We start from the raw sequence: 21,051 nt of genomic DNA, 5'->3' as shown, positions 1-21,051 counted from the left end.
GCTCAAAATGGCGCAAATGGCTCTGAGCACTATGCGACTTAACTTCTGAGGTCATCAGTCTCCTATAACTTATAACTAATTAAACCTAACTAACCTAATGACATCACACACATCCAAGCCCGAGGCAGGATTCGAACCTGCGACCGTAGCAGTCGCTCGGTTCCAGACTGTAGCGCCTAGAACCGCACGGCGATTCCGGCCGGCCAATAGAGTTTTCACGTCACAAAAGCGAAGGGTGGACACGTGTCATTTTAATGTCCTCTGGTAGGTGTAATGTTGCTTTTGATTAGATACGGTGTCGGTGTATTATTACAAGCTGTTCCCGCAAACGCTCCCTGCTACTGGAGAGCCGCTAAGAACCACACAGATGAGCGGGCTGCTCAGTATTCCTGCGGCAGTGGCGCGGTCGCCGCCCACCGCCCACGCATCGTCGCGCACGTCCGCCGGCGTCGCGTGGCCCGGCGCTGCGTCACCTGTTGCGGCGGCGGCGCCCCCGGTAGCTGATGACAGGCGCGGCCCCCAAGGACGCTTCCCTACTCTTCGCTTCCCTTCCCGTTCTCTCGCCGGATGCGGTTACCCATTAGAGCGCTAGCGCGGCTGCCGCCGGTTTCTCCATATTCTTCTGCCGGCCTTGGACTGTCGCACACGCGGACCGTATGACCGTACGACCTTGTTCAAGGTCGTTCACGAGTGAGCTCTTTCGCTCACCACTGCTTACGCTGTCGAGTCGAAGTAGCATCCACTAGTATCCACAGTAACTGCCGTACCCAACACACGCCAACTGGCGGTTGCAAGGTGCTGACGGATATTCACTGGCAGCACCCCAACCGGTAAAACGTTAAAATGCCATGTCTTAGTATAGTGTCTAATAAATCAGCTAAATTATTCGTGACGTGAATGTAAAAAACAGCCTCAGCATCACCAACCACCAAAGGAGGAAATTATTCGCAACGTAAAATCGTCAGATACGAGTCTTTACGAATCTGACATTTACAAAGTTTCTTGCAGCCAGTGCAACAAATACGAGGGGTATTTCAAAACTTCTGCTCACTGTAAGACAGAATGGAAGAAAATAATTTATTTTACAAAATATCTTTACAGTTCTTTAACATAATCTCCATACTTGTTTAAGACAGCTTCCCAAGTACTTGGCAACTTCTGTATTCAGGATGGGCCACCTTCAATGTTGAGCTGTCTGATTAATCGAGTCACCTCAAGAGAATACAAGTGAAAGAGTTTCTGCGTCAGTTACTGGCGTAGGAATTGTTTTATTTGTCTTTACCATCAGCCGCAGCCGTCATAAGGCCGTTTCTTATGGACGAAATACTCTCCTCACTGGAAGCTTCATCAATTGCTTCAAAATGTTCTCCATGTAGTTGTTACTTCAATTTGGGAAGCAAATCATAGTCTGGTGGGCTCATTCTGGGCTGTGTGGTTGGCGGAAGTATTTCCCATTCATGTTTGTCGAATATTTCTGTCACTGGCAGCGCAATATGCGGTCTTACATTGTCGTGCAAAGTAAGGACATACGTCGCATGCTCCTTTGACGAATTTTCGGGTGCAAAACATTTTGCAGAAATAGTTGTTGTGCGCTCCTGTTACAGACGTCCCCTGGGGCATTCTATTAGCAGCTATGACTCCACTTATGTCATACGCAAATATCATCATCAGTTTCACCTTTGATTGCTCTCGGCGGTATTTTTTTCGGGCGTGCAGAGTCGAAAATTTTCCATTATGACTATTAAGACTTCAGTTCTGGCTCAAAATCTCGTATCCAACTTTCATCATGTGCAACAATCCTTTTCAGAAACTGTTCTCCTTCTCTTCGATAACTCCGAAGCAATGCTTCTGCAATTCTTTTGCCTACTGCTTTCAGCTCTCCACTCAGATCACGCGGAACCCATCTGGCAGCAACTTTTCTCATCTTTAACTTTTCAGTTAAGATTCTGTATACTGAAATGACAGACAGTCTGGCTTCATATGCAATTTCCTCGCATTTTTCGTTGAGCCTCTCTCAAAACGTCATTAACAATAACCAGAAAGGTGTAGTATGTTGCAGTTGATGGCCTTCCGTTTCTTGGGTTGTCGTCAGTGCTTACCCGACCTTCACGGAAACGAGGAGATTACCGTGATGCTGTTCTACGACCCGACACTACTCACTCACACACACACATACACACACACCTCTCAAAGAGTTGCCGCTTTATGTGGCGTTCTTTTCACGTAGTGATTCGTTTTTGATGTAGGAAAGCTGTTCACTAGGTGCAATCCAACCTGACTCGATTACAGTTTCTATTTTAAAACTGAATTACTCACGACGTAGCCATGCTTAACAGCGTGTACAACCGTCATACCTCAGGTCTTGCTCACAAATGACACAACTTTCAACTTGACCCCGCCACCATAACGGTCGCGCATGCGTAATTTGTGGGAGTTTCGAAATGGCTCTTGTATTGTTTAGAGCAGAGTCGCATAAAATTCACAACTAGATTTAATGAACATTTAGACTGCTACAGACTAGACAAACGTAACAAATTCGCAATAGTAGAACACACTAAAAACACAGGCCGCTCTTGGAAAATCGGAGACAGCCTTGTAATTTTGCACAAAACCGGAAAAGTAAAAGAATGGATAAAATGAATTGAGAGTATGGCATTGTTTTTCGGGAGGTCCAACAGGGGAAGTTCGACCGCCGAGTGCAAGTCTTATTTCAATCGTTGGCACATTAGGCGACTTGCGTGCCGATGATAATTATGAAATGATGATGAGGACAAAACAACACACAACCCAGCCGGGAATCGAGTTCGGACCCGCTGCATGGGAGGCAAGCACGGCGCCACCCAGCTAATCAGGCGACAAAGAATGGATATTATGGAAGAAATGGAAATATTCATTCACAATACAAAATCACCGGATAAATGCTAGTAAAATCGCGCTCTGAGGTTCTTTATAAACGTAGTTATGCATATAGATAGACCATCTATTGAAGAGTCTGTGAGTATCAATATGCGAGACGTAAATGGCCGCACTATCTTCTATTTGACACATATTTCAATTTGACGCCTCTACCCGTTCCCGAGAAAAAGATGTCTTAACACTCGAACAGAGGCACAGACAACAATGAGATCCTACAAGGGTTCCGTTTTTACCGATTGAAGTACGGAACCCTAAAGATGGAGATAATTAAAAAACTCAAATTTCTTCACTAGTCTTAAGCCAATTCTGATGTGATGTGTTTAACACATCCCAGTGTAGACAAATGACTACGAAACATCAGTACTGCGAATATCGCTGTATTATTATTTTTTTATTTTTTATTATTTGGTATGCACGTTCCATGGATCCGTACATGCGAGTGATTCGCCTGGATGTGGAACGTGTCAATACAATTATACAAATACGATTAATGCTACAGAATAGTAATATAATACAATGATGTAGATATTAATAAGTATCACTTTTTCTCATTTAACTAGTATAGAATTCACACTATAACATTATAACTATAACATTAACACTATAACATTAACATGATATTTTATCGTCCATCTAATAACTAAGAGACTAAATACATCTATTATTAAGGGAGGGCACTTCTTCTGGAAAAGAATTCATCTAAGGAGTACAGTGGATGGTCAAGCAGGTATTTTTAACTTACCTTTGAACAGCGTTTCATTTTCTCTTGTACATTTAATATAATTAGGCAATGCATTAAAAGTCTTTATAGCAGCATACTTTACTCCCTTCTGTACAAGTGATGAATTTTTTAGTTCAACATGTATATCATCTTTACCTCTAGTATTGTCGTTATGGTATGAACAATTTGTTTCATACTGAGCATAGTCTTTATTAACTACATTCATCAGAGAGTATATGTACTGACATGTTGTGGTCAGAATACTTAACTGTGTGAAAAGTTTTCTACATGAGGTTCGTGGAGGGACCCCACACATCAGTCTGACTACTCTCTTCTGAGCAGTTAAGATTTTTTTGAGGCTGGTGAATTACCCCAGAATATTATTCCATAACTCATTAATGAGTGAAAGTACCCAAAGTAAGCTGATTTTAAAATGTTGATGTCCCCAAAATGAGTAATGATTCTTAGAGCAAAAGTTGCTGATGGAAAAGCCTTTTTAGAGTAAGGGACACATGCTGTTCCCAGTTGAGCCTACTGTCAATGTGAACCCCCAGGAATTTAGTGGAGTGCACCTGAAAATAAGCGATAGTCGATACTCATCCACACACAGCAAGGCCGCCATATTGTATTACGTGTATTAAACGCGCAAACGAAGTTGACACTCGGCGCCCTGGCTAATGGGAGCGGCTGTAAATGGGAAATGCCTTTGCAGTCGCTCCCATCAGCCACCGCGCCAAGCGCCAACTTTGTTTGCGCGTACAATATGTTGTTTACGTCGCCGGAAAAACGTTTGCGCAGTGAAGTACTTCGAAATCATTGTCAGACTAAGCAGTCCAAGAGTGTAACGTTACACATCAGCTGTGCCAGTGTGCCGACGATGTGAATGAAGCTTTGAGAGGCTGTAATCTTAAGTGAACAAGTGACATTAAAAGTGTATAACGAGATTATTGCCATAGTAAGTTATGCCCAAATGCCTGATGATAAGCAAAACATGCTTGAAATCCGTTACAATACGTTAAATTAAACATTAAATAACCAAACGTCACTGGTAGCAGAAAAACATGAATAATTAAAAGTACGCACCTGCATATGGGACCTTGATATCTGTGAAACATCGAAAACTTGATGAAGTGAAAATTTTATGTAGGTACTGCTCCATTACTTATCAATATTTAAACAGCTTCACGATCGCCAGGATGTGCTGTTCCTCGAATAAAAACATTTTGTTGACTTTCAGTATCAATCACACATATTATCATCAAAAAATTAGGTCAGTCCACTGCAATTAACATAGTACAGAATCAGGACAAAATCTGAAAGCAGGATCGTCAGTGAAGTAAAACGTTTAACACTGAAAGCACGTTTGTTGCGAACACCAGTTTACAGCCAGAAAAGAACTGAACCCTTAGAGAGAGAGAGACAGTTGTTATTTATACAGCCATCGATTATTCCAGAATATGCAAATGTTAAAAAGACAAGAAATTTCCAAAACCTTCCAGAAATGATAAATACTAAATAAATAAATGGTGCTGATCGGATCTCTATTGGCGACCATCAACGTGCCAGCCAGAGACTCTAAACGCTACGCCACACCATATGCAGCACTGCTCGCAGCAGTATTGACGTTATGGTACTAAATGTAAATAGAATTATCTAGCTAACATGGTAATCGAAAGCATCGCCACGCGGCTCTTAGAGAGCAGATTAACGCTAAACTGCAACAAAATGCAATGCGTACAGTTTCTGACATGAATCTTTTGTAAAAGCGAAGTTTAGCTGTCCCAAGGCGATCCAACAGTAATTTACGTATGAAGTACACCATGTCAAGTTCTTAAAATGGAACGGTCCAATCCGCCGTGTCGAAACCTGGCCTGAAATTTTTTATGCAGGACGAATACACGGCAAGAAACACTATATTATATTTTTAGCTGCTAAGACGCAGTGCAACTATTAAAAAAAGTTGAAAATGACCAAATTCGAAGGTTGTCAGGCGGCTGGAGAATGTAATCGAAATCACGTTCTTCTCGTCAAGACCTACGTACGCGTTTTATGTTAGTTAACTTCTTGGCCATCCATTCGAAAGATGTCGACATTTCGTTAGAAATTGTGGAACCATCGTAGAACTGGGAAATAACTCTGACGATTCTGTGCATTGTGATTCCTACGATGAATGTTAAAGTTCAGAACAAAAAGCAGTACGTTCCTACCCCAAGGAAAACATGTTCAGTAACAGCTTTCAGTGACAAAGAAAAGACTCTAAATTTTTTGGTTAAATGAAGGGGTCACAAACCGCTGAAAGTAAAGCAGTGTGCAAAGCCGTTTACATTTCGTAAAATGTGAACGTGATTTGTATAAATGGAAGAATGATTCACACGAAGAACGAAATATCCGCCACAATGAAACTCGTGAAAATGTGAAAGAAAAACTGTTAGAAAGATTTAGAACTGCTTGTGAGAGTCAATGCACCTTTAGTGAGGAAGGTCTTGGGCATTGGCCCTCTGAAATGTGTAGAGGAGATGTCATTAATAGAGAATTCGTAGGTGACGTGACGGCAAAGTTTCTTGTTATCCCATAAAATGCTGTGTATAACGCCAATCGGTCAGGTTTCCTGCAAGAACTGCACTTTACCATTTCTAGTGAGGAGAAGACAGTGTCACTTGTGCAGTCGATGAATGCTACGACAGATTCGTAAATAATAACGCCAGGGGATTGGTTTATAGTTTCCGTAGCTTTGTACCTATCTTCAATAGCCTCAAAGTAAGTTAGGACCAAAACATATTTAAAAAAGACTGTTTAGTTGCAAAAATCTTGTAACCGACGTAGTAAAATAAGGAAAAATGGGAGAAAATAATTTTCAAAGTGGTATCCGAATCGTCTTTTTATCAGCTGCAGAAAATTATTCATTACTTTTGTTGGACGCTTGGCTTGGACGTAACGACACCTCTGAGGATGACGGAAAGACTTGATTAATTCGGGTTTCTCTAGAAAAAAAAATGTTTGTTCTCGTCATCCAGTGCCACACATTTTTGTGATGACTACAAGGAATAAACAAGGAATTGCTTCAGTGTTCGTAAATTATCATCAGAACTGTGTTACGAGAAATGTTCATGTCGGGAAACTGAAGTATCAACCGATGGAAGTCGTCTAAAATATAACCTAATACACTGCCTTGATGTTCTTCGCTCTATTGGTCACTTTTATAACAATTACATCTGCATCTTCACGGTACGCGGCGCTACCTTCTTTCGTCACCGCTGCGTCTGCTTATTCGCCGATTTGCGGGCTAGGCATGAACCGCTCTACAAAAAGCTCTAACAAGTCGTTATTCGTGCGGCAAGAACAAGTAACGTTAACATTTTTTAAAAGAACTTGCAGCGCGCCTTAGCAGCTAAAATTTTGACACAGCTTTTACTTCGATATATTCTTCCCGTGTGAAAAGTTTCACGATAGGTTTTGACATGTCAGATTGGATCGTTCCCTCGTTAGGACTGGAAGTAGACGAAAAGCTTTCTTAAAAACATCACATTTAAGAAGTCGTGCAGAAACTGAGTGCTGGTATCTTCACTACAAGAATGATCTCCACTGTCTCTGACGCTGAAACGCGAAGTTTAGTTTACTTTTCTAATTTTCACTCCGTTATCTCCTACTGCAGATTTTGAGGCAACTTCGGTCACTCGCCGAGAACATACATAATCCAGACAAAGGGCCGTGAGTCTGATATGCGATGTCAGTTCTCGATCTTCATGTAGGACGTAGCTTCAGCTGTTCCAACTCTGTTATCTCTGTACATGGACTCCTTCACGGCATTTGTTTTTGACAATATTGTCTCACTCAGAACAAACTTCAAAACCATTCTGTGAACGTTAAACGGAAGAAGAATATGCATTAGGGTAAAGTTTCCTTCAGAGCAGTACAGAACGATGTGCACTATTCACTAGGTTTTATTTTCCGTAGGCTTCCAGAAGAGCAGAAAAAACCACCAGTATTGACATCTCATATGAAAGGTTCCTTGTGCAACACTCGTTCTATTCTCTACAGGAATTCTTGTAATGTGTTATTTGATCGTATATTCTCAAACTCAACAGATGTAGTCGTACTAGAGCATGTATAACAACTCCGAAATATTGTACTGATAATGAATGACTAGTTTGTAATAAATGTAGAACGAAAATGACGACTGATTGCTGCACTCTACCGTTTTGAAAGTTATATCGCAGTCATGGAGCGTACGCCGCTTTTCTAGCGAAAAGTAATTTAGTACATACAACCGTCACGCCTAAAATTTCGCTCACAACTTGAAATTCATGCAAGTTGATTACGCCACCGTAACGGTCGCGCACGTGCATTGTGCGGGACTTTTGAAACAACCCTCGTATTCTGAAATGTCGCAGTAATTAACTGCAGACAACGAATTTCGTGAGGGAGTCAGTGAACTGTGGTGCCAGGAGCTACGTGTCTTCCACAACAGCTGAACCTGTCCGACTGCGTATATTTTGATTACTCGCTGTAAACATTAATGAAAGAATAAATAATTTGAAACAAAGCTGTGACGGCGCAACGGAAACTCTGCTATAAAGACATAGTAACGTTCGCTGAAGGCTGCTCTGGTATTTCCCTGCAATCCGATAACGGACAGCACACGACCCACTCGCATTTTGAAGGAAACCGCTTATCCCACGCGCATCCGTTTGCCAGTTGAGCGGCAGAAAATCTCTTTCGCAAATGCCCGGAAGGAAAGTTTGATACTGCGGGTGGAACTCTCAAAGCAATAAATACGGAGAACAGTGAGACATTCTTAAGTGAAACAGAATAATAATTAAAGATAAGTAACTCCATATGAGGGAAACGTATGAAACAGACAGCCGTTGACCAAAAATTTCACAAGCCTCGTTCACAATTTACGCTTGAGGTCACAGCGAAACATCTAAAGGAAATGTGTCCTGGGTGCATGCAGAATGATAGATGCGAAACAGACCATCTGACATTTATACGCTTTTACATTATGTTGCGTACCCGCATGTTGAGTGTGTTAGTTGAATGAATCACGAAAGCTCGGCTTATTTAAAGGTCAACGAATAGCCTGAGCCAGACGCATCTTCGAAACCGTGCAGGCTACTGATCGGACTATTGGATCGGAAACAATACTTGGCGAACAGTCTCCACTTAACCTCTACACTTCATCCTTGCAGTGTCCTGGAAATCTTACGAAGTCACAGTGAATCAAACACTTCTGTTCACATTGCTGCGTAGAGATCTTTCCTCCTTAACGAGACTAATCAGCTCAGTTTTTCCGGGCAAGGCGTCCTACTCGTAGTTATTAGCTCAACAACTTAATACAAAAAACTTATAGTACCAACAGTTTGGGCAAAACCAAAACGTACTCTCCTTCTAAAATCGAACTGCTGATACAACTCCAAACCTGTGTAACGCCATTTTCACAACTCATCGCTCTTATGATTCTTAGGATCTGTCAAAATTATGTTACAGTTTTCATCTTACAAAAATTGAAATTGTTGACAATGAGCGCCATGCTCCTCATTCTATAGGACCTACCTACTACCCTGCGCAAGAAGTCACCAGTTATTCGCACACAATAAATGTACCAAAAATGTTTAACATTTAGTTTTTATTTTTCAACCATTCAGCACTGTGACTACAGACTAGTTAGATTTCATCTCAGTCGTGGACATCCCATTATTTCTGCCACGTCTTCCACTAAAGGCAACCTTCTGTTTATATATGGATCATAATAAGAGAGTGATTGAGGTCTAGCCATTTACAGATCTGCTCTGATGGTAACCACCACTCAGAGCATACACTTCGTAGCCCACTCTATTGCTTTCACCGTTATGGCACATCCTGGTAGGACCTAGCGTATGATATTCTAACCCTCCATGTACAGTGAAATTTTCCAGACATTGCTTGATGCCCTCCAGTTAATTAGGTCAGTCGAGAAAGTTTGCAAGAGTACCCAGTGAGCGGGGAAAACTTACTCTAGGTCGAAAGGCCGGGTTATAGACGCACCGTAGGCCAGAGACTTTTGCTCTCCCCCCCCCCCCCCCCCTTCCGCCGCTGGTTTGTTTTACGAGTTTCAGTTTTCATTCAGCACTGTCACTACCGTTTCACCGACATAAATGATTTCATTAAACTGTGCTAGGATTTCTCCTTGGCCGTTGCTGTTACTACCGGAGAACGGGTGGTTCAAATTTGCATTTCCAGGCCTAGAAAAATATTTCTCAAATCTCTTGATTTGAAAGACTTCTTCCGTATTTCGTGCAATAGTTCATTTCCTATTTTGTGCATCACTTGTCCTCAAGCCGTTCATCATTTCTTTTTAAAAAAGTGCGGCAGGTAACAAGCGCAAAGACAACTGACAAGCAAAGCGAAGTCAACTTGTATGTGAAGCGATGCACATCAACTACGCAGCTGTTGCAGTCAGCGTTAGCAAATGCCTAAGAGAAAATCTCGCTGAAAGGTGTTCAAAAATAAGCTATTATGCGTTGATATAAAGCCATATTATACGGGTATTTTATTATATTTATAGGAGTAAAGAAAAAGAAGACATGGACTTGAACATTACTAATTTATGCTGGACGATATTTTTTTTTTTACTTTTATTTTTTTAAACGTAGTTCACAAGGTCACTGTGCTTGGCGTGAAAAAAATATGGAATTAACATTTTCCCTTAGGTGCCACTTTCGCCATTAACCTCTATTAGCCATTCTTTAGAGAAAGGATAATTTATCCGTTCCTTCCGAAATTTATGCTGCTATTTTGGAGGCATTTTAAATTAACACTCACGTATTTTCTGCTTATGTATGTACATTACAAAATAAAACCAAATAAATTAGCCGGAAGCTCACGATGGTGTTTTGAGGCTAGAAAAACATGGCATTGAATGCATAGGGATTGTTTACTTTACTAGTATATTTGACTCTTGCCTTTACCGACTTGGCACACGTCACATGCGGATAGAAATTCATGATGCATTTAATGATGCAAAAAATAACCCACCACAAAAACCTAATAAGCTAGTATACTCCGTAGAACACGTAGACCCTCAGTGTGGTGAGAGAGCGTCTGTGGTATTTATCTAGTATAGAGAAGTACTGGGTAGTTGGAACTTTGAGAGACGTATATATTGGGCCTTTTTGGAATACCGCCGCCTGCTAAAGGCAGATTCTTCGGTAGGATCTCAGATCCAGTGTATACCGTTTTCCTTGTCACAAAAGAGCTTTTATCTCATGATGCTTATCGCCAAACATTCTATTTTCTTATAGATAGTGTGTTCCATTTACTAACTGATTTTTTAAAAAAAATGTTGCGTGAGCTCTTAGAAAAATAACTGTTTGCTGTGCTTAAAGTGACACGTCCGTAGATGAAGAAATAAATCTAGATCATTCTTCAACAGTACGCTACATATGGCAATATCGAAGCCTTATTTATCACTAACTAAATGTGTGGTCTGTCTGTACACTTCGTTTAAGAGTTACGAATGAAACGATTTTCTTAGAATCTAGGTGTCTTTCAGGCTTTCAGGCTTTCAGGCTACTGACAGACGTCATGAACACTTTTTTTCTAGCAAACCCGGTAATTATATAACAGTATAATAGAGTTTGCTTCACATTCGTGATCTTTTCTTTATTTGTAGCACTGCCATTCTGACCATCCCAGATAGAGAGCGCTAACGTGACCGCTCCCGTAATACGGCCATCCTCGGATCGAATTCGTCTTGCTGTTTAAAGACGAGGGTTGGTGGGCCGGCAAACCAAGGTTCTCCACAACCATCTAGATGAATACCGGGCTGGTATCCACGTCCTGCCTCTCAGATACACGCTACACGAACCGAAATGACAAATGGCAAAATCTGATATTATACCGCCGACCCCACAGAGAAATGAGAAAAACATAAAGAAGAAAGGTATCTATTGCCATTGTGACACACCAGGAAACATTCTGCCGCAGCTTCTACGTATTCTTTCTGCAACCGCGGCTGCCATTTCCGGCGGTCACCAATGAGGCATTTAACATTCCTGCAGCTACAGAAGCTGAATAGTAATTTGCTAATAAATGCAGAAAAAAACTCTCAATTCTGAAACAAAGCACCATGTTTCAACGTCATGGTATGTCATTTTGACTTCAAATTAATGAGCCCGTATTCACGGTTTTACTGGATGTATTTGATTTTATGATGCAGGAATCGGCAGCTTAGTTGATAAATGTTAAAAATTTTACTCAACAATTTTTTTTGGTTCTAGGAACCGCATTAGCTAGTGATAATCCTTTATTCGAAGATTATACACGAGCGTTTCCGCGACACTGTAACCGCATCTTCAGGTGAAAAAAATACAGCTAATTTAACAGTAGTCACATCGTTTGGATGACACTTTCTATTAGCATTGCTATTTAAAACAAATGGTGAGTAATCCAGACAGAAAAACAAGAATTAATGGTTGTAGTCCATGCAACTGAGCACTGCAAGTCGTGTTTATAAACAATTATAGTGAGCGTGGCTATGTCTGCAGCATTAGGATCGTATTACGGAAGCCAAGTATTTGGGAAAACTGAGGTTGGGCAACGCGCCGCGAGGAAAGTAGTCGAATATGCCGATAGAGGGCGCGAAGGTGGGTACGAAGTAACATTAGTACGTTTTTAAAACGGAGGTCGGAAACTGTTACATAAACAGAAATGTCTAGATAGAAGAAATACGGCCTAGGTAATATAGCAAAACAACCGTTGTATATAAAATGGTGAAATTACAGCAATGCTGTAACAACTGCTAAGAAAAATTTGTTTAAATTTCTTTGATGAAACCCCAATACGTCAAATTTATAGAGCAACCTTAAAAATAGCGTTGGTTAAAATTATTAAACAGTCATTAAAAAATTTTAATTGTTGTTAGGAACCTCAATGGGGATTATTAGAAAAGCGTGCTGAAAGGGGACAAATAAATGTTCCAACAGTATAAAATAACAATTAGAAGTAAAAAATACATATTCATAGAAAATGTTGGCTGGATATAACTGTTCTTTTACTATAGCATACAGCTTTTATTTAAAATTTAACGCGAGGACTACCTCTTCAGTAAAATTACAGAAACGAGACGTTCAGGCAAGTTGTAAACAGATGGCCAACTTCTTTCCGACAATGGAATCGTGTAGAAAGCTTTTTAAGATTTTTTCGGCAAAAGCAATGCTTCTCGTGATGTCACTGAAAGACTTAACCGGTGGAACTTATCATTTCTTCGCCAGAAACTATGGGCTGTTGTCTGATAATTGCTATTTCTTGCACATTTGGAACTCGCTCAGTTTATTAACTGAATGCGGCTTTTTTTAATTGATTGATTGATTGTGTGAATATTAGGACGGCTGTAGCTGGGACGTGATTTTTCCAGCCAGTGAAACTTGGCGCGCCATTAGGGATGTCTCCTTAGCATGCATCCAACGGTTCACATGCCTAGCCAATGTACCTGGGGTGCCCGCAGGTTTAGGGAGACGAGAGGAAAGAGGGCGACGGGAGATGTCGGTCGGTGCTTGTACATTTGGTAGATCTGCTAGAGAGAGAGAGAGAGAGAGAGAGAGAGAGAGAGAGAAATGCATTTTAGGCAAGCCAGCAGCACTGGTACTAGCCTAGCGTTCGGTTCATTGTTGAATTTGGTTGCAGAGCGATTTTTACACTCGCTGGTCGAACCAGGGTCGCCAATTTAGCTTTCTTCTAGGTGTCGTTTATTTGGAAAAATGATTAATTTCGCTAGGCGAGAATATACTCTGGCCGAGCATATGTTTGGACATGCGTGAACTGAAAAGGAGGAACTGCTAATTGGAACTGTAAGGGACCACTAAAGATTAGGTAAATTTGGAACAAATTCTCGAGGATGTTAAGAGAATCAAGAAGTGCAATATGAACCGATGACCACGTTATGACAAGAACGAAGAAGGTAGATCCAAGTTCAGTACCCTCTCCATGGATGCAGATATGACGGGATGGTGAAGGGGATTGCCAGTGTCCATTCCAAAGGAACTACTCTAGCATTCGTCTTAAACGAGTCAGGGGAAACGCGTGAAATCTAAATCTGGACGGCTGGAAGGGCATTTGAACCCCGGTCCTTCAGTGAGCGTGTCCTATTGCAAGGGACCAGTATCAATACCCTTAGTAAAGACCGAAATGAACAGCTTATTTACGATGGCTACGATATCGTAATGTTCTACAAGTTTCTAGAAGTTACAGTTGCAGGGCAACGGTGGAGGAATCCCAAGTAGAATGCTCACCCTTTCGAATTGTTGGAGTGAGTCAGTTGGTGGGTGATGATCGGAGTCTGACGAAAGCCTAATTTTGAAGTAGATATAGCTTCCAACTAATAAAGAAAGGCATTTGAATAGTGATAGTGATTGAATACTCATGGCAAACAGTTTTTTGAAGCTAATTGAGAGGAATCGCGAACCTTTTCATATGACGTAATGCGCAGCACGTTAAATTGCGAAACAGGAAGGTGAGCCACAACAGGATCGAATCGGCACAGCAGGCGAACGACCGTGATTGGTGCTACGGCTAGCCTGACCGTGGGTTTTAAGTGGTATCCCACACTTGGTTAGATGAATGCTGGGCTGGCCCTCAATTTCCGCCTCAGAAGTTACGATACACAAACAGTTAAAATACGATCACGCACAGAAGAAAGTTTACACGATTCACAGACAGGTGACGGCACGACTTCCCTGCCTGAGATAACTGATGACTGTGGCGAGTGGGGGGGCATCCGGCCACAAAGTTAAATAAAAAATAAATTTGAGAAAACTTGAATATAGCAGACGCGATTAATAATAGGCCGACGTAAAAGAATAAGAAGAAGAGCTGTGAAGAACCATGAGTTGAAAGGGTACAGTACCGCCCGACATTGAAAATAGGTACAACATACTTCATTATTTTTGTCAGAACAACACATTTTTTTTGTAAAATAACTCAATTTCAATTAATACAGCGAAGCCGGATACCAGTGTGGGAAAGAATAACAATTTATTTATTTCATTGATCACATGTGCACTCCCACAAAATAAGTCCCTACATCCAGTTTGGTGAGATCTGTGAAATGAATGAATGTATGGTCGTCTGCTAACCGCAGATAGTGAATGTGAATATATGATCATCTTTGAGACGATCCTTTGGCCACCTTTGGTGGGACCAAAGAGATGAAATTTACCTGAGCTTTGAGCGCCTGAAATGTGGCTGACCAATACGGTAGCAAGGTGCTCCCCCACTTTGGCAGAGGTGCGAGAGAACCTGAAGAACGGCCATGTTTCAGCACTCTGACGCTGGATCTTGTGCTGTTAAGACCTGTCTTAGGTGTGCTCCGTAAAGACAAAAGAGTGGAGACATGGTATGCATGTGAAATATTTAAGAGTAATTTGAAATAATGATTTCTCTATTTCAGGAACTTTTGTGGGGAGAATTAAATGTCAGGCAGGTAATATTAATGGGATCATAGTTATCTTCGGAAGTGACAAACGGTCACAATGAAACCACGTGTAGCAATAAGTTGAAATACTTCCGTGTGCTTAAGTTAAGCTGAATTACTAGCGTGTGCATTATAAGTTGAAATATTTAAGGAATGGCGTGTGCAGGACTTGAAATTAGAGACGAGTACTTCCACGTGGTGAGTACTGTGTGAGTCTCAATCTGTGTATGAGACAAAGGATAAAGAGAAGTACTCGTCCATGGTATCAGTTGAGGACTCGCGTGTGTGATGAATATGCTCTTAATATTACTTTGCATGTTATGTTTCCGTGTGACGCTTGATTAAAACTATAATACTCTGAGAGAGAAGCAAGGTGAGTCAGCCGTCTATCCAGCAACGCCACTTGGCTTGCATTGCACAGGAAGACGTGCATGTATCTCCAGAGTTCATAGTAGGAAAGAAGAATGACGAAGTGGGGCAGTCTCGTGTGAAACTGGGAGAAATACTAATTGAAGTGGGAAAGCTGAAAGTGATAGTGTTGTGACTATTTATTGTGTTGTATTCCATGTTGTAGTGTGGTGTATGTCATGTAATTTGGGTATGTGTGGTTTGCATGGGAGAGTAGCTAGGTAGTTGCAGAGGTAGTGGGTTATGCGTGTTCCTTTTGTACCGCTCGGTCTGGAGGAAAGTTTCGTGATGATGGTTGTGAGAGTCGAAGTGTGAGATATAGCAAAAAGATCCACCATCCCATCCAGAAAGTGCACTGTAGCGTTGAATAATTACGAGACCATAAGATAGAGAATCACCAATGTAAAGCCATGCCCACTGGGTGGAATTTCTCATGTGTTATTGTTGTAGGTTATAGAATTTGTGTGTTTAGGTTATAGAATTTATCGGAATAAATAAGATAGTGCAAAGAAAAAGATTGGTGGCCTTTTCCTTCGAATTGTATGTTGTCATGATATCCAGAATTCATAATGTGTGCGCCACTCATATTCAGTGCGATGGCCACATGTTGATAAAAGCCGTTAAATAAAAGAAAAGAAAATGTGGTATTGCCAGCGCGTAGTGAACAGTCAGAGTTCTGTAAATTACTGATAGTCAGATGTGCGTTTCCGTTGCGCATTATTCATACAGGAGGATAATTTGTAACTTTATTGTGAGTACTAGAGTTCATGTTACTCGACAGATAAGAATGAATCCACTCGCTTGGCAGACCACTCGTCTTGCAGGCCTGACTGCTTGATGCCACAGTACGAGCAAGGCATGTGGGTGCCTCTCAGAGTAACTGGAAGATTGTTGAGTGACACGTGTATAGGAGCCCTTAGAAACACTTAGCGACAACTGTCTTTATAGGCGACTGTGCGTAAAAACTGGATATCGGGAGTAGTCAGTAATAGGTTGCTGGCGATGTTGCCGCAATTTTGATATCAAATTGATATTACCTCCTCCCCCCTCCCTAAAAGCCCCCCATCACCCACACCCATCCCAACCCCCACACCTGGAAGACGGGGTAGAGTAAAGAATTATAACAAATTTATATGTCAAATCACAAGTATAGGAGTAAAAGTTATCGGTAATCATCTTATAGATTTAAGTGTCCAGACACGAAACTCCGAGGAACTTTTACGTCTTCTTTGGCTAAGGAGCATGGTATCACCAGGCTGGAGGTTACAATATACAACTACAGAATGGATCATGTGTTTGACCCAGTGCAAGTGTATTTAAGTTTGTTCGACACACAACAAGCAGTGTTTACAATCTGCTCCACTTTACTCTGTGCCAATTGCGTCCATGTTTTATCAGCTAATTAATAATTTACCGAACAGCTGCTTTGTGTTGTTTAACATTGTTCTGTAATTTGTCTACTGGGATAACAAGAACACCCGAAAACTGACTGGTGTGCAAGGCACACGGCTATAACATGAGTTATACACTGATGAGGCTAACCATTACGACTACTGCCCAACGTGCTACTGGAGGCCGCCTGCTGGCGTTGAGGGCGTGTGACACGGTAAGCAGAGTGAATAAGCGCAGCAGAGAGGGATGGGTAATCATCTTGTGACGGTACGGGCCGCAATCGGTGAAATACTCTGACATAAGCGACTTTGACAGATGGCAGATGGTTATGGGCCGGCACTCGAGAGCAGGTACAGCATAAACGGCAATGCTGGTTTGCTGATCGCATGCTACTATCGTAACCGTATACGGGAAGTGACTGAAGGACTGTAAAGCCACGAGGTGGTGGAAGTTCATGGCTCATTGGAGAACGTGGAGGTCAAAGGCTTGGCCGCTCTGTAAAGCAGGGTAGCTGGCGATCTGCGCCAGATCTGGTGACAAACGCTGGTGCAGGCACAAGAGGTTCTGAATACACCGTCCAGCGCACGTTGTTCAGCACAACAACCCTTGTGTGTTTCCATGTTCACCCAGAGACATCGTCAACTATGAATGCATTGGGCACAGGATTATCGAGATAGGACCATGGATGGATAAAAACGTGTCGCATAGTCGGATGAATGACGTCTCTTGTTAAGCCGGTCGATGGTCATATCTGGATATGCCGCTATTGGATGCAGGCCAGGGGGTGAGGGGCTTTCACCTGGGCTTCCATGCGGCAATAATTAATGGCAGTATACTAACTGTGGACATTTTTTTGAGTTTGATGTGGCCCGCCACTAATTCCTTTCCTGTGCCAACCTCTTCGCTTCAGAGTAGCACCTGCAACCTGCAGCCTCAGTTATTTGCTGGATGCATTCTAATCTCTGTCTTCACTACAGTTTTTGCCCTCTACAGCTCCCCATTAGTACAATGGAAGTTATTCCCTGATCCCCTGACAAACGTCCTCTTATTCTATCCCTTCTCATTGTCAGTGTTTTCCATATATTCCTTTGCTCGCCGATTGTCCAGAGAATCTCTTCATTTATTAATCAGTCCACCTTATTTTCAACATTATAGCTTCGATTCTCATCTGTTCTGGTTTTCCCAAAGTCCGTGTTTCAGTATCACACAATTCTGTGCTACAAACGTGCATTCTCAAAAATTTGTTTCGCAAAAAAATGGTTCAGATGGCTCTGAGCACTATGGGACTTAACTTTTGAGGTCATCAGTCCCCTAGAACTTAGAACTACTTAAACCTAACTAACATGAGGACATCACACACATCCATGCCCGAGGCAGGATTCGAACCTGCAACCGTAGCGGTCACGCGGTTCCAGACTGTAGCGCCTAGAACCGCTCGGCCACTCTGGCCGGCAATTCTTTCGCAAATTAAGGGATATGCTTGACACTAGCAGAACTCTCTTGGCCCAGAAATGCCCTTTTCGCCAGTTCCAGTCTGTTTTTTATGTCGTTCTTGCCCCGTCCATCTTGGGTTATTTTGCTTCCTAGGTTGCAGAATTCCGTAACTTGATCTACTTCGTGTTTACCAATCCTAATGTTAAGTTTCTCACTGTTCTCATTGCTGCTACTTCCCGTTTCCTTCAATGTACTCTCAATCCATATTCTGTTTTCATTAGACTGTCCGTTCCATTCAGCAGATCATGTAATTCTTCTTCACTTTTAATGCGGATAGGAATGTCTTCGGCTAGTGTTATCAGTGGTATCCTTTCACCTTGAATTTCAATCTCACTCTTTAATCTTCCTTTTGTTATCGTCATTGCTTCTTCGATGTATAGATTGAACAGCAGGGGCGAAAGACTACACTTCTGTCTTACACCTTTTTTAATCTGAGCACTTCGTTCTTGGTCTTCCATTCGTATTGTTCCCTCTTGGCTCTTATACGTATTGTATATCATTCGTCTCTCACTATAGCTTACCCCGATTTTCTCAGAATTTCAAACATCTTGCACCATTTCACATTGTCGGATGCTTTTTTCCAGGTCGACAAATACTAAGAAAGTGTCTTGATTTTTCTTTAGTCCTGATTCCGTTATCAATTACAGAGTCATTCCTGCTCTGTGGCGTCTTTATCTTATCTGAAGGCAAACTGATTGTCATCTAACACACCCACAATTTGCTTTCCCATTCTACCTGAACACTATCGTGAGCTGTCTGCATGCCTTCATGTTAGATGTCTTCCACTACAGCGGCGGCATGTTCCAGCAAGATAACCGTCCGTGTCACAAGGCGACAGTCGTACTACGATGGTTGGAGGGGCGTGAAAATGAAGTCGCATTGATGTCTTGATTCCCAGATTCTTCTGATCTGAACCGATGGTACACATCTGTCACGCTTTCAGTCGCCAAACCAGCGATCATAAACTGCCGGTCCGTAATTTGCGGGAATTGTGTGACGTCTGCTTACGCATCTGGTGCTACTTACCACCGGAAATTTACTGAGGACATGTCGAATGCATGACAAGCAGAATCGCTGTTGTATTACGTTCCAAAAGTAGATCAACATGCTGTTAAGAAGATGGCCATAATGTTTTAACTCATCCGTGTATAAATGTATAATTTCATTTCAGGTATTGGAAGGTTCTGCTACACACAGAAATGAGCTTCTTGCCTGCAAAATATTAAGTTTGGATTCTGGCTCGACTATATGGATGGCATTTTACTATGCATTTACTCTGATCGTTCAAATAAAATTACCATTGGGGTTAGTGTGAACTTAATGGTCGTTAAAGTGTAGTAAGTTGCCTAGGAGTATCACGTAAAATTGAATATTTTGTGTAAAACATCATGTGCGAGGAGCATTATACAATATTATCAGTGTGCAGTGACCTTAACGCACTGTACTAACGGAGTGATGTCCCACTCTACGACTCGTGCCAGCCAAGTTTAGCCAACATGTAACTGGAAAAATACGTGTAGAAATAATTCTCTTATTCGAAGACGTGTGTAAATATCACGCGCGCCTTTTCAGCAACACATTTACTTTTAATGTGTGGAAAAAGGATAGCAAAGTGTACGTGTTACTATTTAGCTCATAAAACCTCTAATATTTCCATCATCACCAGCGCTGCTCTTTAGATCATAGTTGCAGATGGGCGGCTTTGAGGCTGTCACGCTGAAAGCTATCGGCCATGTGTTATATGAAGTGAAGTGTAGCACGTGTTATGATACCGTGCCAACAAACGATTTCTGCATGCCTTACACGCCGGGAATACTTGCTAATTTATGTGGGAAGACGTAAATTTCCTATATTAACGACTTCATTGGTTACTTAGTTCCATGTTATATAGATCACATTCGCGCTAAATGTTATAATGTCGAACAGCTGAAAAAAGTTTGCAGAGACATTTAAAAATATATAATTTTATCTGGCTACATTTTGGTCATTTTTGGATGTAACTACTTATTCCCGTTCAAGAATTCCTCAATGGTTTTCAAGAAGACAGACACTTAATCTACATTTAAAAACACATTTGTGGCCTGTCAGATATTTTATTTTCATGAGCAGATCGTCAAACTGTTGTCTAGCTGTGTACTTTGCTCTTTTCTGTGTCAAAGATTAGATTTCCTAGAGGGAATGCACATTATGTTTTCTGCAAGTACTATATTGGTGAATGTCTCCTCTATTATGTAACTGCAGTGTATTATTGACAATAAATTTCATCGCCGGCCGCGGTGGCCGTGCGGTTCTAGGCGCTCCAGTCCGGAGCCGCGCTGCTGCTACGGTCGCAGGTTCGAATCCTGCCTCGGGCATGGGTGTGTGTGATGTCCTTGGGTTAGTTAGGTTTAAGTAGTTCTAAGTTCTAGGGGACTGATGACCATAGCAGTTGAGTCCCTTAGTGCTCAGAGCCATTTGAACCATTTTTGAACCAATAAATTTCATCAGCAAATAAATGTACTGTGAGACTGATTAATATCACTGTTTCTGAAACACATACCTACACGATGTACGTGTATTAACGCTACAAGTAACTCTAAAAATTTCTGTTACGGAATGAATACTTCTTGCCTAAGAGAAGACTTACCCAAAATATTATTCCACAGAGCATCAGTGGATGAAATATGGAAAA

The sequence above is a fragment of the Schistocerca cancellata genome, chromosome 6 (genome assembly GCF_023864275.1).
Source record: "Schistocerca cancellata isolate TAMUIC-IGC-003103 chromosome 6, iqSchCanc2.1, whole genome shotgun sequence".
Lineage (NCBI taxonomy): Eukaryota > Metazoa > Arthropoda > Insecta > Orthoptera > Acrididae > Schistocerca > Schistocerca cancellata.
This window is presented reverse-complemented; position numbering follows the sequence as displayed.